The following is a 19,936-nucleotide window of genomic DNA, read 5'->3' on the forward strand; positions in this document are numbered from 1 at the left end:
ATAAATAAAAATGTGTGTGTGCTCCCTACCCCCGCATCTCATGGAAAACGAGACCAATTGCATTTTATCAGCCATGTTTGATATTTAAAATGTGGCTTCAGAAAATATAAGCACCTGCCTGTTTTAGATCCACTCAGAACTCCCCACATATGCAGAATCTTTTTAAAACCAAAGCAAAAACAGAAAGAAATGCTAAATTGCTTTTAGGTACATTGGATGATTTCCATTAGCTTGACTTATTTTAAGCTCACAGCACACACAACTGCTAATTTTCATCGCTAATGTAGTCCAACCTGATCTACCGAGGCAGAATTGCACCTAAACCTCAGACTTAATTCACTGCTTCCTAATGGAAGTGGGAGCCAATTTTGGAAAAGAAAATAGTTTTAGAGAAAGAAAATACCACAATAATGACTAGGCAAAGAATATTACCCTGGGACCAGAAGAACTGAATTCTAATCCTGCATATGATGATTTCTCTGAATCTAAGCCCTCATCTGCACAAGAAGAGTATCTTAAAATTGATGATTTCTAACAACCATTTAAGATTTTAAATCGTATTGTTAAACCTTAAATAGATTCAAAGAAAACTTGAAATAGATTAGAAGAATTGAAATAGATTATTCAATAATAAATTCACATTATTGACTTACTATCCTTAGGTGACACTATATCAAACAGAATACTGGTCAATTGTTCCATATGGAAAACAGGTCTAACGGTCATCATCTTGACCAGAACATGTCAAAAACATGAATTAGCAAACATTCTTTTGCACCTTGTCAGCCATCAAGATTTGAGGCTTTGGTTTCATTGAGACAAAACTTAAGACCACACTGATGTAACAAGATCAGTTTTTCAGGAAACAATTTGCATGTATAAGAGAAAAAATAATACATGACACCAAGCAAGGCACTGGGAAAAATTATAAAAGAAATACATTCATGCATACGTAAATACATACATACATACATACATAAAAACTTTACATATGTGTGTGTGTTTCCACTTATCAAGTATTTGACTATTAATTACTAGTAGCCCTGCACACGAATCAGAGCTCTCCTGTAGCTCCCTGCCACCCTCCAGTAGCTCTTGGCCCACTGCCCCACCCTCCTGTAGCTCCTCCTGTCTTCTTCCCCCACCCGCCCCCCATAGCTTGCTGCCCTGCCCCCTCCCATAACCCTCTACCATCCACTTGTAGCTTGCTGCCCCACTCTCCTGCTGATCTGTGATTCAGTCATTGCACGGTTTTGCATTTGTATTACTTCTTTATTATATAGGATGAGCCAGTCTTATGCCTAAGCATTCTCCTTTTATAAAAGAGGGGCAAATGATAAAAATTATATCAGCACATTATTTCCAATATGTTCTGATATCAATACTCATATCAATCTCTTATCCCTGCTACATGTATAGCTTCACTAGTTGTAACCTGTCTGTCTGATTCTCTGTTTCTTCCTGATACAGTTCTGGAGGATTGTATGTTTCTAGAAATGTATCCATTCATCCAGATTGTCCAATTTGTTGGCATATAGTGGTCATAATATTTTCATACAATCATTTGAATTTCTTTGGCATCATTTGTCATTTCTCCTCTTTTATATCTGATTTTATTTATTTGGGTCCTCTCACTTTTTTTCTTGAGTCTGGTTAAAGGTTTGTCAATCTTGTTTATCTTTTCAAAGAACCAGCTCTTGGTTTCTTTTGTTTTCATTTTACTCTATTTCCTTTATTTTTGCTCTGGTCTTTATTATTTCCTTTTTTCTATTCACTTTGTGCCGGACAGGTTCATGGTAAAGTAGGAAGAATGGCCCCCACCCCATAGCCACACAACTCAGTCACTGACACACCCTGAATCTGCCCCAACTTCTACATCCTGGCCAAGGCAGCTGACTCCTCAGCATGGTGGGGAGAAAGGGTGTTCTGAGGTGGGCTGTTGCTTTTTCCCAGACTGATGAAGCACAGAGGGAAATACTCTACCCAAAAAAATATGGAATCTGTGGTTCGATTAAATAATTCAGCACAAGGATCTTGGCAGCTATCCCTTCAGCTCTCTCCCCAGAGCCACAAAACCCAGGCTCTCTTCACATGACTCTAGTCTGCTCAACCCTCCCTCCACTGAAGCCCAGGGTGAGTGTCTACAAAAAAAAATTATGTTGGCCCTTTAAGAAGGTACCTGTATCTCTAGCAGCCTCCCACATATCCCTAATGGATAGAAACATTGCTGCTTTTCACAGCCAGATGTTATGTGAGTACCATCTCCCAGCTCTGGTGCTCTTGGTTGGGGAGCCTGGCTTGGAGTTGAGATCCCCTCACTTCTAAGGGAAACCCCCCACAGCTGAGATATCTTTCCAGCACTCAGTCACAACCAGTGGGAGTGAGACCAGACACCTTTATTTCTCTGCCCTTCTTACTAGTCTCAATGTGGTATCTTCTGTAAATCCTTAGTTATAAGACTTCTCTTTAGCGAATCTTCAGTTGGTATTTCAGGATGATCTATATAATAAAAGCCTAATATGTTAAGTGTCCAGTCATCTGGTCAGCCACTCAACCAATCAAAGCATGATATGCTAATTACATGCTAAGGCTGTTCAGCTACTTGCTATGACATGCAATGACCACCAATGGGCAGATGCTCCAACTTGTGGGTTAGCTTGTTGTTGGGGTCTAACCAATCGGGACTGAGCGAGATGGGGCCAGAAATGCACTGGAACCCTCCCGTGGTCCCTCCCTGACTAGCCAACCTCCTGCATCCCTCTCCTGCCCTGATTGTGTATTGATGGGGTCCTCAGCCTGGCGGGTGTCCTCTCGCAATCCGGGATCCCTCAGGGGATGTAGAGAGCCAGTTTTGGACCAATCCCACAGACAAGGCTGAGAGACCACACTGGTACATGAATTCCTGCACCAAGCCTCTAGCTATTCTATAATTTATTTGTGAATCCAATTTGGACCTGAGCGGAGGTGAGTGTAGCATCCACCTATTCCACTGCTATCTTGGAGTCATTATGTTTTTATTTCTTGTTTTTTTTCTCCCTGATTTCACTGGCTAGGACTTCCAGTACTATATTGAATAAAAGCAGTATGAGTGGGCATCCTTGTCTTGCTTATAATCTTAGAAGAAAAACTTGAAGTTTTTCACTGTTGAGTATAATAATAGATGTGGACTCATCACATATGGCCTTCCATACACAGTTTGTTTGAGAATTATTTTCATAAAAACATGTTGAATATTTTTCAAGTGCTTTTTCTGCATCTATTAAGATAATTATATTATTTTTATCTTTCCTATTGTTGATGTGATATATCACATTGATTGACTCGTATGTGTTGGACCATCCCTAGAATAAATCCTACTTGATCATGGTGTATCTTTTTAATGTATTGTTGAATTCAGTTTGCTAATATTCTGTTGAGAACTGTTGCATCTATTATCATCAGGGATATTGGCCAAGAGTTTGAAAAGGATTGGTATTAATTTTTCTTTAAATGTTTGGTAGAATTCACTAGTGAGGTTATCTTGTTCTGAACTTTTGTTTGTTGGGAATTTTTTTTTATTATTGATTCAATCTCCTTACTAGTAATTGGTCTCTTCATATTTTCTATTTCTTCTTGGGTTAGTCTTGGTAATTTTAAGTGTATAGGGATTTATGTATTATGGCTGATATATAATTATTCATGATAGTCTCTTATGATCTTTTATATTTCTGTGGTATTAGCGATTATATCTCCTCTTTATTTTCTGAATTTCTGAGTCTTGTTTCCTTTTATTTTTTTCTTGGTAAGTCTGGTCAATTTGGTTTATTAGAATTTAAAAAAAAAACACAGATTTTAATTTCATTGATAGGCCTGCTCCTTCTGTTGTTTTCAGTCTATTTATCACTTCAGATATGCTAATATAGTTAGATATACTGAAGTTGAATGCATAAATATTTACAATTATTATCACACCTTGATGAATTAACCATTTTCCCATGATATAATAACTTTATCTTTTTGCTGTTATAGTCTTTGGCTTTAAGTCTGTTTTGTGTTATATAAGAATAGTTAAACCTGCTTTTATTAGGTTCCCATTTGTATGAAATATATTTTTCCACCACTTCACTTTCATTTTGTTTGTGTCTTTATAGCTGAAGTGAGTCTCTTATAGGTGTCATATAGTGAAGTCTTATTTTTCTTAATCCATTCAGATGTTTTGGTTGTTGATTGCAGAAGTTAGTCAATTTATATTTCTGTTATTGTTAATCCTCACATAAGAATATTTTTTCCCATTGATTTTTAGAAAGAGTGGAAGGGAAGGAGGGAGTAAAGAGAGAAAGAGAAATATCTATGTGAGAGAGACACATCACTAACCACTGAGTAATACCAGCCAGGGCAATCAATTTATATTTACAGTAATTGTTGATGATGTAAACATACGGTTGCCATTTTGTTCATTATTTTTAGCCTGTTTTATAGCCTATTCTATAGAGGTATGCTTAGATTCCTTCTCTTTATCTTTTGTCTATCTACTACAGGTCTTTGCTTTGTGGCTACCATGATACTTACATAAACTATCTTATAATTATCACAGTCTATTTTGTGCTGATAAGTAGTTGAGGATATGTCCCATCAATGTCCCAAAGGGGAAGATCTCAGTCAGCATACAGATGCAGGCTGATTAGAAGCTAATCTGTCAGGCAGCAGCTTATGAAGAATGCATTTAAGCCCCTTCCACAGAAATACTGTGAGGTGGACATTGTTGCATGTCCTTCTGCCCTGAGTTCTGGGAGAATAGTCATGGGAAGTGCTTGTACACCTGTTAGGAATTGCTTCTTTGTTTTCTACACTGCTGTGGATCTTACAGAGGCAAGCCCCATTGTTATTTAGAAATAGGTGTTTGGGGGGCTTATATCTAAGATGGGAGCTTAAAAGTTGGGCACCATATGTATAGTCTAAACCCTCTGTTCAAGCTGGGAGCTGGGGGTCCCTCCTAATTGTTGTCAGGCACTGTGCCAGGGTAGGAGTATTAGGAAAGTGTGTCACAGCCTCCCCTACCCATTTCAGTGTGGATATCTTCTCATTTCCTCAATGTGCAGGAGTCAGCTTATTTCTGAACATCTTTCCAAAGAAAACTGCTCTGTTTGTAGGTCAACATCCAGTGCATCTGTGGAAGGAGGCAACTTTAGGAGCTTCCTAGGTCACCCATCTTTTGATCCTGCTGTGATTGATGATAACCCCAGGTTTATGGGTCTGCAACTATCCTAGAGTCTGACTTTTTTTTTTTTTCTTTAACCAATTTAGATACCGTTCTTTGAAATGTGTTATGCATGTTCTGCCTTCATACAGCAAGTATCATGAATATAATTCTTTATGTCAACAAATACATTGTAAAGCAAGATGTTGAAATATTGAAATAAAAATAAATTAAGAAACAAACAAAAATAGTTCTGTCCCTCCATCACTGCCCTGGTAGGGACATAAGATTGACAAGAAATAATTACAATATAAGCAGGCCCATTACTAGCATTTGCTCAACCTAAGCAGGAGTGCAAATGGAGGCCCACATACCAGATGTCTAAATATGAAAAACTGCATATGAATAGAGCTACAAATCTTTGAATATAAAGTTTTGTTTTACTACCTGGATAAACATATATTTTAAACAACATGGATTTCCAGGCTCAAGTTTAGAATTCCTGGTTTCCTCAGAGTTCCAGGCTGCAAATGAATGTCATCAAAAAGGCTGTGAATAGTAGTAACCCAGTCCTGTAACCCTTCTCCCGGCTTTCATGACCCCAACCTCAGCTCTGTCTTTTACCATACGGGGTCTTGGACACATGTGTGTAGACACTGTAGGCAATAAGTCTAAGTCCAAACCTCATTCCCAGATCCCTCAGACCTATCGGTGCTCAAATGCATGGGTTACTTTCAGATGCAAAAACCCAGGGAAAGAAGCCTCAGCAGTTTCTGGGATGGAATTGGGATCATTTGGGTATAAATTTCTATAGTACTAGGTGTACAAAGCATAACTTAGAAAGAGGGAGCGTAGAACTTGGGGTTGCACATCCCTTTGACCACATGGACCTCCCCCCAGATAGAGAAAGAACAGAGACTTTTAAATTGGGCCCCTCCTGCCCAGGTCTGGGGTGACATTAGCTACAGTCATCTTTAAGGAGGTATTCACAGAAGGCCAGTGGATCCATGAATGGCAAGCATTGGAAAGTTTTCAGAGAGGAGATGGCATTTGAGTTGGGTCTTACAGCATGAGTGGGAGTTTACCATGCAGAGAAAGGAAGGAAGGGCACTCCAAGAAAAGATATAACATATGGGGGAAAACACAGTTTGAAAGAGTGGCATATTCAGAGAATGGTGAGAAGTTCCTTATGTCTGCGTGTAGGGGCATGTGGGAGATGAGAAGAGATAAAGGTGGCAGGGTTTATGGAGGAAATGGTGGGGGAGGCATGATAAACACTGTTCTCCTAGAAAACATTGGAGATTATGTAATGGTAGCAAAGCACACTCCAGCACCAGCCTGTGATCCAGAGAGGACCTCTGGCAATGTGGGCACACTAGAACTGGGGAGACCAACTGAAGGCAGTTACAGCTAGAAAGTAAGAAAGGATAAGGGCCCTGTCATCAAGCATTGAAAGCCTACACATGGACGCTATTTCTTGCTTCTATCTGACAGTATTGGATAAGGAATATAAAGAAAGAAAATTAAAGTCTCAAACCCATTGTCATGCCAAAAAATATGCAGTGGCAATGATGACAGAATCCCCAAATGAAGAGACACTTAAGAGGGAGAATCAGTAGGGTTTGGCTTCCTGGATAGGGAGGGATGGGGAAAGGGAAAAGGAAGGTCTGAAGGTGATTCAAGAGGTTTCTAACTTCAGTAGATTGTGATGCTAACCACTGAGATGAGATTATAAGAAGGGGAACACCTTTTCTGGAGCTGCAAAATTCTCTTCATTTCTACAACATTGTCTGAAATGGATGCACAGTGTCAGATGACAGAGCTCCTGGCCTCAACTGAAAGATGCTAATCTCCCCCTTTTGGAAGGAAACTACCCTTTTTGCAGTTTTCCTTTTTCTGCTTTTTAACGCTTCTCTTCCTCCTTCTTGTTAAGAGGTTGTCACTCCTTTTATCTTTTTATTCTCGATGCCCCAACATGAACTGTCAATCAAATCACTCTAGCTGTTACAACTGTAAGATTAAACTAGGACCAGAAGATGGACTCAGAGACTCGTAGAGATTAAAATGTGGAAACTTCAGCCCCTCCCTGCTATAATTTCTTCTTTGGTTGTTTAAAAGTTTTATCACATAGAGCTGAAATTATAAGTCTTGGCCTCCAAATATAAGGTATAATTGCCAAAAACTGAAAAAAAAAAGAAAAAAAAGGCAGGTCTAGAGGTAATCTGAAGAAGTGGAGGTTTTTGTTTGTTTTAAATCCTTCTGTCTATTGGTTTTTCTCTTCAGTGCAATGCTGATTTTTTATTCTCCCAGATCACAGAAACATTGTTGGCAAATCTTGTCTACCTACTCCCTGCCTCTTTGAAATATAAAGGCAAATTTTAACTCAGCCATTTCAATTTCTCCCACACCTTTGGAAAGTGTAGATTCCAAAGCTTTGCAGCTAGCTCAGTTCCTAAAAGAACAATTGAGCAGACTGACCTAGAAATAAGGTGGGCATATTTGCCAAGGCCTGGGAGAGATTCCCAACCAGGCAGCAGCCAGGCTCTCTGGAGCTGGCCTGCAGGAAGGAAGGGTACAGCTGGTTCCCCTATGCATGGGGCTGGGAGGGTTTCTCTCTGACTCCATTGGGGCTGTCTGAATGCTTCTCACCCTCTCAACCTGTCAATCTGGAGCCAGTCAGATTTAGTAGTCTGATACCAGACTACTAAATACACAAACTACAACAACAACAAAATAAAATACATACAACAAAAACTAAATGAGCCCAGTAAGGAGGACGGCAATAAGTAGAATGTAGAAACATTATCACTGATTGCTTTCAGTTTGATAAAAATATCTTTGTTTTAGTAACTTATGTAGATATCTGTGATTGTGATTGCTATATACAAAAGCAATAATGAAGGCTTTATCCCCCCCCAAAAAAAACATTCTTTCAGGAATATAATCAAAACTAAAGAGTTTTAAGGGATTGTTTTAAAATGTAATTCATTTCCTCTGATTCAATAAACATATTAAGGATTTTCTCATAACGTTTTAAAAAATGTTTTCATTCCTCCATTTTTAGGTTTATAAGTAATTCAAGAGTGATGTTTTTCCCCCCAATAAAAACATATTTCTGAAAGATCTCAATTATTTGCTCTCCCTAAATGTTTTCCATTGCAAGGATTAGAGGTGATAAATCACATTCAGTTTATCTCCTACGGTTTCTTCTAGCACATTGTCAACTCCCCTCTCACCCTCATGTGCACACCACCTGCATAGTAACTGCATATGGGACAGTGTAAAGGCTGAGGGATAAGTGACACTATTAGCACAGTGTGGCGGCTTTGATGTGTAGCTCTCGGCAGGGTTGCCAGAGGAGTGACAGACTCCTGCTCTAATGCAAAGACTATTTCTCATTTACTCGGTTCACTTCTAATAGTTTTATATTACCATTAGTGGCACAAAGTAGACACGGGGCTGAAAAATCTCACAACCTTGGGTTTAGTTTCTTATATTGAGTGCCAACTTTCTATATTCAATACGCCCTTTATTTAAAATAAAGAAAAATATTTTTTAGAAAAATATTCAAATGTATGATAGGTATGAAAATGAGGCCAATCATTTTGAAAACAGTGTTTTAGCTCACACTGCCAGCACTAACCCATAACCAGGGTGAGGGGAGGGGGAATTCAGAAACTCGATTTTCTGTTCAATTTTCTAAGGCAAAACTGTCCTAGGCTCCCCGCATGTGCTCTGCTCCACACATTTAGTTTCACCAGTTAATAAGCCTTGAGCAAAAACACTTTTCCCAAACAGGAACAAAAAATTTAACGAATAATTTTGCATCTAAAAATAAACCATATTAACTGTTTAAAACTGGAGTGAGGGGTGAATCAAAGACATCGAAGAAAGCAGAGTGGATTGCACACTGAATGAAGGAGAAGCTAACCAATGAACAATTAACCAGTAGGTTTAAAACAGAAGCCAAGCTACCTATAAACGTTGGAACATTTTAAGTGTGAGAAAGCTGTTAAGGGGACTTAAAAGAACAAAAAGTACCATTTGTTCCCCTAATTAACTTTGAAGAGTCTAATTAAGGGCAACATAAAAGCCTAAGAAATGCTAGTTATTAGGCATGTACTTTAACTTGATCAGTGAGATGGTATTCTTGTAAACAATAATGCTAATTTCACCCAGCCCAAAATAAACCTCTCTGCAAATTTCTCACAACATAATCATGCAGCACCTTGGGAGCAGAATACCCATCTAGTGGGGGCTGCACTTGAGTTTCCTAATTCTAGGCCCTAATGGCATTCAATTTAAAGATACCGTCTCTGGTAAAGGGCATTCTGAGAATTTGGTCAGACCAGGCCACTTCTCTTTAGGTTGTATTATAACTTGCCTGAGAAGCTCTAACCATTGGCCATTCCAATCACGACTGTTTAAGTTAATTTCTAAAGTAGAGAGGAACAGGATAAAGTTGAAGAACATGATTAAAACAATACAACGTATTATACAAGGTTAGATTAAAATTTAGCAATTGCTTCAAGAATATGCTTAGATTTCAGTTTTAACACTCAAATAGCCTTAAGTAAAAGAGACAGTATTTCTTTTGAGAAAAGGAAATATAAAAGTTATTATAATCCTATAGAATAAAAGGCAAATGGACCAAACAGCAGAATGAGACTGGTCGCTGTGACATGCACTGACCACCAGGGAGAAGACATTCAATGCAGAAGCTGTCCCCCTCACCCCCTTCTCTCCTTCCCTCGCCTTCCCCCCTTTCCTCCCTTCTCCCCTGAGGTTAGTGCACTCCCACAAAGAGAGCACTGCTCAGCCAGAAGCCAGGCTCATGACTGGTGAGCTCAGCAGCGGGGGCAGGAGCCTCTCCCACCTCCACAGCAGTGCCAAAGGCTCCCAGACTGCGAGAGGGCTCAGGCCAGGCTGAAGGACCCCTTTCACTCCTCAGTTCATGAATTTCATGCACCAGGCCTCTAGTATTAGAATAAAAGAATTATGCAATTATATTTTTATCTAGTTTTCCCTTAGTTGCTCTAAGAGGAATGACCCTAACCCAGAGTTAAAATTCAGGCTATAGGAATTTTGTCTTCCGGTTTTGATTCTGTGAAGATCAGGGTTGTCAATTGGGGAAACTCACGTAAAGGTACTTTCTAGGAATACCTCACAGAGACCTGTAATAAGATGATTTTAAAGATCTTTGCATTTCTGGTGAAAGAAGTACAATGGTTTTTATTATTCTCAATACCAATACTAAACACAGGAGTGTGTGAAACTAGACAATTGTGGCTTAATAGTATAATCACACCAAATGGGATTCCCAATGCTATTCAGTGCTTGGAATTAGCCATAGCCTAGAATAGCTAGTGCAGCTTTGCAGTTGGCATGACATTAAAACTACCCATAAAGCTTGCAGCTGGGGAACAGAGTGACTTCTGTGTTGCTCTGAGACTTTGCTTCTAACATCAGCACTCAAAAGGACAGCCTTCAAAACAAAGGCAGTTTCTAACAGCCCTGAGACGAAGGATTATAGATTATAAATAGAATGGGTTTTAAAAGTGTATTTTGTCATACAGATCCTTCTAGGATTGCTCCTTGCTAGAATCTCAATAGCTGACTGCCTGTACTCAACCTAGCAGAGCCGGAGGGATGTCTACTTTGCTAAAGGTCTCCTGTCCCCAGAGAACCAACCGAATGTAGACATTACAAATAGAAAAAATGATACCTACTAGAGTCATACTGGAGAAGTACACAAAATTAAGCACCCTCGATTTGGTAACAGAGTGGCCTAAAGTGTAAATCTGAAAACAATAGTTTTAATCACCTTTTGCACCAATATAAGCCAATATCTATAGAATATCTTCTGTGTACACTTTCGAGAATGGCAAATAAGAAGGTAGAAAACAGATATAATAAGCAAGAGAACATCTGGAGGGCAAAAACCACTGAATCACTGTCTTTTTTTTTAATAACTATATTCTTTATTGAATTTTTACAAAGAGGAAGAGAGAGGGATAGAGAGTTAGAAACATCAATGAGAGAGAATCATTGATCAGCTGCCTCTTGCACACCCACTACTGGGGATGTGCCCACAACCAAGGTACATGCCCTTTACTAGAACTGAACCTGGGACCTTTCAGTCTGCAGGCCGACACTCTATCCACTGAGCCAAACCAGTTTCAGCTGAATCACTGTCTTTAAACCCAGATTTTTAAATCCGGTCTTGAAAATAATATTTCGATATTAATGGACTCATAAAAATTATGTTACACAGTTTCAAAGTACAATTATCTTAACCTAAGAACATACATCATGTGTTCCGCTTCCCACCCACATATTTCTTCTTTTCTTTAAATATATTTTATTGATTTTTTACAGAGAGGAAGGGAGAGAGATAGAGAGCTAGAAACGTCGATGAGAGAGAAACATCGACCAGCTGCCTCTTGCACAACCCCCACCAGGGATGCACCCACAACCAAGGTACATGCCCTTGACCGGAATCGAACCCGGGACCTTTTAGTTCACAGACCGACACTCTACCACTGAGCCAAACCGGTTTCAGCCCACCCACATATTTCAATCCCTTTCTACTGTAATTCTTCTATCATTAGGTAAGAGAATGCTAGAAGGAAATGCAAAAATTATCCACATCAAATCCCTTGGAAAAAAATAGATAAGAATGAAGGGCAGAACTTATTTCATATCCATTACCAAAAATTTAAGAAGTACCTGAGATTTTATTACCCTTGATTATATCATTCATAACTTTTATCTTCCTATCTCTAATCAATTAGAGACAACAATTATTTCCAACAAAAGCAATGAAAACAAATTGTGTCTCTTGTGAAGAGAGATTTGAATATGAAAATTCTATAGATCTTTAAGTAGACTATTCTTCTCTGATATGACCAATGCTGTCCCATGGTATTTTTCTGCTATACTGGACTGTGTGAATTTGATATGCCAATTAATGTGTCTTTACCTACAGCAATAAACTAATTTAGTACTAACTGCTCAGTGTTATCTGCAACATCTCAGTTGCAGCTTTGGGTAGAAATTCTTAGTCTGCATAGATATCCTATTATTAGTCTTTTAACTCATTTATATCTTTTTCCACCTTAGAGAAATGAACAACAAAGCCAACAAAAACGAATTGTTACTGAGAGCACTATAAGCTTTGTCCGTGAGTAATATATGGATTAGTTCTCATTCCCTTCCTGATTAAAAAGTTTAAAGAAGGAGAAAAGGAAATAATTCAAAAGACTGACAGGTAACTAGGTTTGTATTTTGAATCTCTTTTTGAATGCAATGCCTACCTATATACACATTTTTTTAAAAGCTTGTACCCTTACAACTTGGAGTACTTCTGTCAGGGAAGAAGCAGTTCCTGGCCTTCTTACCAGAAGTTAGATGATTGCATGAGAGATCATGTAGAAAAAGTGACCATTCCTCTTCCTATCAAAATGAAACCTTGTGAAAAGCCAACTCACTGCCCCTCCCAATTGTTCCTCTGAGCATTAGAGCATGCTCATTGTGTTTATCTTACTCAGCTTTGGGCCTAGTTCTGACAGGAACAGAGATGACACTTCTCCAATTCCATTAAGTGTTTCCCTTCAACGCTGTACTTCTAACAGGTGGTATTTGAAGAAATATTAAATTCCTTCTGTATTAAATGGGATGAAATATTCTTTTCTTTCAAACAACATTTCCTAACAGCATATTCAGATGAGCTGTGGGAGCCAAAGTCTAGTCTTCAGAGTCCAATACCAGTGATATGTCAACCCACGTTCTTGTGATTGATACATGAATGGGTTGAGTGCTTTATCCAGCTGTTTTAACACCTTGAGTATGATGCATGACTTCAAAAATAATTCAGTAGGATACATGAGAATACATTTTTGCTGTGTGTGGGTCAATCATTTGGGCTGGAGTCACAGACACTTACCTCCACAGGTAGCAACCTGTTTCCTGTTATAGATGGAATGCAACTCAATTGTGAGAATGTTTTATCTAATCTTTACTAATGAAAGGGTAATATTCTAATTAGACCAGATAGACTAGACATCTTCCGGACGTCCTTCCAGATGTTCTTTCAGACAAAGCCATGTGGCAGGGCAGAGGCAGAGGCGGTTAGGGGCAATCAGGCAGGCAGGCAGAGTGGTTAGGGGTGATCAGGCCAGCAGGAAAGAGCAGTTAGGGGGAAACAGGCTGTCAGGCAGAAGGGTTGGGGGCAATCAGGCAGGCAGGCAGGCAGGTGAGTGGTTAGGAGCCAGCAGTCCCAGATTGTGAGAGGGATGCCCAACTGCCAGTTTAGGCCCAATCCCATCAGACATCCCTTGAGGGGTCCTGGATTGGAAAGGGTGCAGGCCAGGCTGAGGAACCCTCTGCGCCCCACCCCTGTGCACGAATTTCATGCACTGGGCCTCTAGTGTAAGAATAACACTACAGATTCACTTTTTTTTTAATTTATAGCACACTTTTTGCACACATGAAATGTATATCTGTATTAATTAATCCTGATCTCCCAATGAATCCAGGATAAGTAACAGAGGGTTGAACTCTATAGTAGGCATGGGGTAGAAAGGAGGTAATTCAGTCTCAGGGATATAGATGACAATCATTGAGAAAATGCTCTATCTAATCCATTGAGCTAATAACCATTTGGATAAGGGAAAAGGTGGAACTAGAATAATGTGGGTGGACCAACATAAATTTTTTGTCAAAAAATGTGTCTCAACTATTCAAATGGACACATCCTTGAAAAATAGGTTTCAAAAGCATGCTGCAGGTGAATCTAAATTGCACAACTGAAATAAAATGAAGGTGCAAAAAATAAAAGTGCAAATTTACAACCCATCTTCTCAAAGTTACTCATTATTAGCGTTGTGAAATACCTGAAAAACATTTGTGATTTCTTTGTGACTTGTTATATTTTTTAACAAAAATTCTGCGTTGGTGTTAAACAGATTTTCAACCCTCAACAAACCAGATGGCTAATCCAAATTATTACATGAAATATGAATAGGAAACTGAGAACTGAACTCTGCAAAAGATAATGAGAATTTCTCAGCATTTAAATTTTTACCAAAAAAAATTATATTTCTATTTCATCAGTAACTACTTTGGAATTGTAACAAATAGTCCCAGTGATAATTATCAAATGTCTATATTTAGGGGAAACTAGCACACACGTGTATCATAAATAATAGCTCAAGTTAATATTTCTGAATTGCCTGTTTTTCTTGATATAGACATTTGGTAATTATCGCCAGAGTTGGCATGTAAAGAGGTGTTTAGACAATTTTAAAAGCGCATATTGCTTACTCAATAGACCATGTCTTAATGATATTCTGCAATAAAAATCCATATTCAGGTATGTCACAATAATGTGAGATCTTGACCCAGTAGATAATAAAGGAAAAGTATACACTTTGGTTTATTGAGTACAACCTCTTCACTTTAAGACCTCATAAGGCAGCTCTCAGTCTGTGACTGATAAATCACTTGCTAATCAAATAGCGGCCCCAAGGTAGAATAACTTTGACCTTAATACAAAAATGTTTACTAGCCAAATATTATTTTTGTACCTTGGCACAAAAAAGTTCATTAATTCTGCATCGCTTTGTCTGTCTCCTGCAGCTTTTAGTTCTGACGTATTGCCTAATTGGCAAAGAGCAACTTCCAACAGAGAAAAGTTTAGCACAACCTAGCCAAAAAGGGCTTGCTTTTGGCTCCTCACCTGGTGGAACTGATGTCTGGAAGTAAGTCGCTTTGTCTGCTCAGGTAATACGCAGAGTGAATACAGACAGCACATACAGGCAGCAGATGGAAGTCTTGCTTGATTCCGTCCACTTTAGTGTCTGGCCAACTCTTGGCAAATATTATTTTCAGAGCACAGGCAGGCAGGTGAAACATCAGCAGCCATTAGCAGGTGACACTGACAACAGTGATAGAAGCTGTGACTTGGGCAGAAGAGAGGACCAACGGATTGGTAGTAATGTGAGACACTAAACTAAAGCTATCTTGCCCTACTGTTGCCACTGGGAGAAGATGCTGCTGCTCAGTGGGCTGTTAATGAGAAGCGAGAGAGGAATACAAAGCCAATGCCAAGAGGCCAAAAAAAAAAAAAAAAAAAAAAAGGAAGATAATTTAGAGACAGCATGTAAACTTCAGGTAAAATCTAAGTTCTGTAGCATTAAGATTAAAGGCACAGGCCAGTCTGGGCTGACTAATAATAATTTAACAAATATGCATGAGATGCCTAGGTGACAACAATAGCACAGTATAGCAAAATAGTTGGAGTGAAAAAGCAAGGACAACATGCATAAAATGGTAGTTACTATCATACTTACAATATCAAAGCAACCTCTGCTGGGATAAATTAATATGATGAGGTGTTTTGCGGGTTCTTGACAAGCCTCTAAGAATTGGGTAAAATTTTTTCTGGATTAAATGCCTCCAATATTTTTTTTAATTCAGCCTAGATGTTTAAATGTAAATATTATATAATTGTAAGTGATGTTTCTCTTTCTTCTCACACAGCAACTCATAGGTCCATTGATAGGATTATTCCTCACACAGCACTTTTTGTTGTAGCTGTTAATGAGTGATGCTTGAGACCAGGTTAATGATCTAATGATCTCATGTTGTGGCAGAGACCAGTAGAGCTCACCTATCACTCCACGGGCTCCCTTGAAATGTGTATGGGGTTTTTTTTGTTGTTGTTTTTTATGTGTCAACTTGGCTAGCAACAGTAATTCAATCTAAGACTAAGCCAGTCATTGCTGTGAAGGGGGTGTGCAGATATTATTAAAAGGCCATAATCAGTTGATTTTAAGTAAGGGAGATTATCCTGGATAACTCGGGTAGACCTGATTCAGTTGGGTGACAGATCTTAAAAGCAGAGCTAAGCCTTCCCTGAGACAGAAAGAACACGGGGCCTGTGCCTGGGAGTCAGCTCCAGTCCACTCATGATTCTGCCTCCGTCAGGGGCCCACTCTGGATTTCAGACTTGCCCATCCAGCCAGACAATTGTGCGAAACAATTCCTTGTAATAATTCTCTTAACATGTATAGTTTCTACTGATTTTGCTTCTCTAGTAGACTCCAGACTGATAAAACCTGAAAAATTTCCTAACCTCTCTTGCAATTAGGTTGAATCTATGTGACTAGTCTGGCAAATGGTCTGGCAAATGGACTAGGAGGAGAACGGGTGTATGTCATTGACGGACTGAGACAGCTATAATCAAAACTTGCGTGCCTTCTCCGTCTCTCCTTTTTCTGTGGCAACCTTGGAGACCATATGCTAAAGTAATAAAGCCATAGTCACAGACAGCCTGAATCCCTGAGTCATAGCATGCAGTTTCCCCTGAGCTGCATCAGACTTTGTGGGAATGAAACAAGCTTTCCTTCTATTAAGCCACAGATTGTTTAACCTCATTTTCAGGGTTGATTTAACATGTAAGTGTGCCGGGATTCTTTTCCCAGCCTTACAAAGGGTTCAGCATTCTGGAGAAAGGGGTTGTACATAGATGATTAAAAAGGAGTCCAAAGACAGAAAAATATTTTTGAAAGGCATATTATAATCTCAAGAGTCTTCTATACTTAGAGAATCAAAGAAGTAAATGGCACCACACCATAGGAAGGAGGAAGAAGAAACACCTTATTAATAGTGTGTAAGGATGACAAAATAATCCAACACAATATACAGTTTAGGCATAAAATATAAACTTTTCAACTCTTCAGTTTTATAGGGTGCTGGTCTATGTGGTTAGTCTACTGAAGAATAATTTCAGATTAACCACCTTGACTTTTTTGCAGTGCTATAATTCCACCTAAAAATAGTAGATGATTTTCTATTTGTACAAATCATTATTTCCAACTGTTCTTCTAAATTTTACTTAGTAAGACAAGAAAATGTAAGAAATGCCTGAGAATGTATGCATGCATATAAGTATAACCAATGAACACAAGACACTGCGGGAGGGGAGGGGGATGAGGGCATGAGACAGGGGGTAGGGAAGGCTGGAGGAAAGTCAGTGGGGGGAAAAAAGGAGATATATGTACTACTATGTGTAATACTTTAAACAATAAATAAAAGGAATGTATGAGGATGCTTTATAATTTAAGAGAATAGCTGTCATATGTGATGTAGGGTGGACTCTGTGCACACACACACATATAAAGGAGAATAATACTAAAATGTTCTTAAGAAAGGTGATTATTCTAACGAGGGTATAACATGTGACTTTTACATTACTTTCTCTGCCCTTTATTTTTCAATTTTTTTAAAGTCAAGACATTTTTTAAATCAGGGGATATCCTATATAATAAAAGCCTAATATGCTATGTCCAGCTGTCCAGTCATTCATTCAACCAAAGTGTAATATGCTAATGATATGTTAAGGCTACTCAACCACGCGCTATGACATGCACTGACCACCAAGGGGCAGACAGTTGACCAGTTGGCCAGTCACTATGATGTGCACTGACCACCAGGGGGGACAGATGCTGCAACTGGTAGGTTAGCTTGCTGCTGGGGTCTGGCTGATTGGGACTGAGTGAGATGGGCTGGACATAGCCTGGTCCATCCCCAGCTAGTCCCTCCCCAGCACCAATCATGCAACCGTGGAGTCCTTTGGCGTGACCTGTGCCCTCTCGTAATCTGAGCTAAGGGACCCCCCCAACCTCCAAGTGCACAAATTTTGTTATAATATAAGCAATAAAAGATTGTTTAAATATGAAGTAGTAAGATAAGTACATAGAAGATAATAAGTATAGCTCCTTATGTTTCAGATAGCTTTTCATCTAACATTTACATTTGGATTAAGTACCTTTCCTACAGAATTATCAAAATTATTATTAAAAAACATCTAATCTTACCCTAGTGACTAAATGATTACTCTATGCAGCAAAATCAAAATCTTAAAGTGCATGTTTCTTATTTTAACAAATACCTATTCAGTTCCCTTAGTGGATCTTTTTAAACAAATGGATGAGACTGTTATAATTAATGTCATCAAATGCTTTTTATGTTAAAAGATGTTACTAAGTATGCTTGAAAACCTGTATTTCTAGTCAATACGAACATTTATCCACCTCCAAAATTTATAAGTACTATAGCTCCCACTGCCTCTTGCTAAGCAACAATGAAGATCATTTAGTTTCCATCCAACTGATACCAATGTCCTGATTTGCAGGGACTTATTAATAGGTTTTAATTATTAACACCATCACTGTTATCCTATTGCTACATTTTTTCACTTTTGGTTTCTTTTCTTAGCAATGTCCTTAATTTTCCCGTTTTATTCTATTAGTTTTAATTAAGTCATGGAAGTCACTATACCCTACATATGCATGTTATTGCCTTTAATGTGCCATATTTGTCAATAACTGATCTTTGGCTGAAACCTGTTTGGCTCAGTGGATAGAGCATCAGCCTGCTGACTGAAAAGTCCCAGGTTCAATTCCGGTCAAGGGCATATACCTTGTTTGCAGGCACATCCCCAGTAGGGGTTGTGCATGAGGGAGCAGATCTATGTTTCTTACTCTCTCTTTCTCCCTTCCTCTCTGTAAAAAATCAATAAAATATATATATTTTAAAATAACTGATCTTTGTTTCTTTATATTTTAAAATCCTTACCAATTATGAGGATGATAGTGATTTATCTTCATGGATGCAGAATTGTAATAATAAACAAGCAAACAAACAAATAAATAAATAAATAAATTACAAGCCAACTTCAGAGACCAGCTGGCAGATTTGTGTGCCATTTGTAACTTGTAAAGATTTAGAAGTGTTCGGTCTCAGAAGCCATGAGGCAAAAGATTAGGTAAGTATTTTGGGGTCCATTCGAAGTTTTAATGTCCCTGCTAGTAGAAAGGTAAAGGAACCCAGCAATTACTGTCTGAACTGTTTTCCTCTGGCTTCTGCCTAATTTTGGTGACTCTTTCCTTCTTTCCTTTAACCCTTTATTACACAATAATCTCAACATATTAAAATGGTACTTTTTCTATGTCACAGTATCAGTCTCAGCACCAAATATAGTTTTGTTTAACCTGTTTTTACCAAGAGGGTCCATAATGTTTTTGAGGTGTTTATAGACTGGCTTTCAGGTTTGTTTATTTTAGCAAAGTCCTTTAATGTTTTTTCAAAAGATAAGTAAACAAGTCCAATGATACCTTTTTCTTAATGAGCAGAAGGGATCAAGGGTGTCCCTGGACTGTGGTGAATAAAAGAGCAACTGAGGTGAGGTGAGGGCGAGGGGGCTGTCTCCTTCTAAGGTATCATTGTGGTTTTATTGGAGAAGTCCGGGAAAATAAAAGCTTTCTGTATCTTAATAAATGTAGTCATGTCACCTCTACCATAAATATGTGCACAGCCTTGACACCAGAGAAAAAGTACAGAACTGATGATTTTGGTAGTGTATCTTCTCATCTAGATCCCAACACTCTGCCCATGGTACCCACACCCCCATAAGTGGTTTTTGAAATTAGAAAGCCACATATATTTCCAACCATATATACAATGTGTGTATAGAATGCAGCAAAAACAGCCCCATGGCATTCTAAATAAACACTTTCCCAAAATATCAATTGACTATTTGCTGTTCCAAGGCCTGTTTAGAAAGAGACATAAATATAAAAATACAAATAAACAAACAAATAAAATACAGAAAGTAGCTTCTTAGCTTTGGGGAGACAGTAATAATGTTCACCTTGTGCGGTTGACACAATATAGCCAACATTTACTTAAATTCTA

The 19,936-nt window shown here is 38.6% G+C and overlaps 1 long non-coding RNA gene across 1 annotated transcript in view; it reads right to left on the minus strand.

Moving 5' to 3' along the window:
• Positions 1-15,239, minus strand: part of LOC123651191 — a 56,293-nt gene extending 41,054 nt beyond the window's left edge. Inside the window, exon 1 of the long non-coding RNA XR_006739727.1 lies at positions 14,916-15,239. This is a non-coding gene — a long non-coding RNA (uncharacterized LOC123651191). The remainder of the gene's footprint in view (positions 1-14,915) is intronic.
• Positions 15,240-19,936: the final 4,697 nt, after the last annotated feature.

This window comes from Pipistrellus kuhlii, unplaced genomic scaffold, assembly GCF_014108245.1.
Source record: "Pipistrellus kuhlii isolate mPipKuh1 unplaced genomic scaffold, mPipKuh1.p scaffold_m20_p_4, whole genome shotgun sequence".
In the NCBI taxonomy this organism is placed as follows: Eukaryota; Metazoa; Chordata; class Mammalia; order Chiroptera; family Vespertilionidae; genus Pipistrellus; species Pipistrellus kuhlii.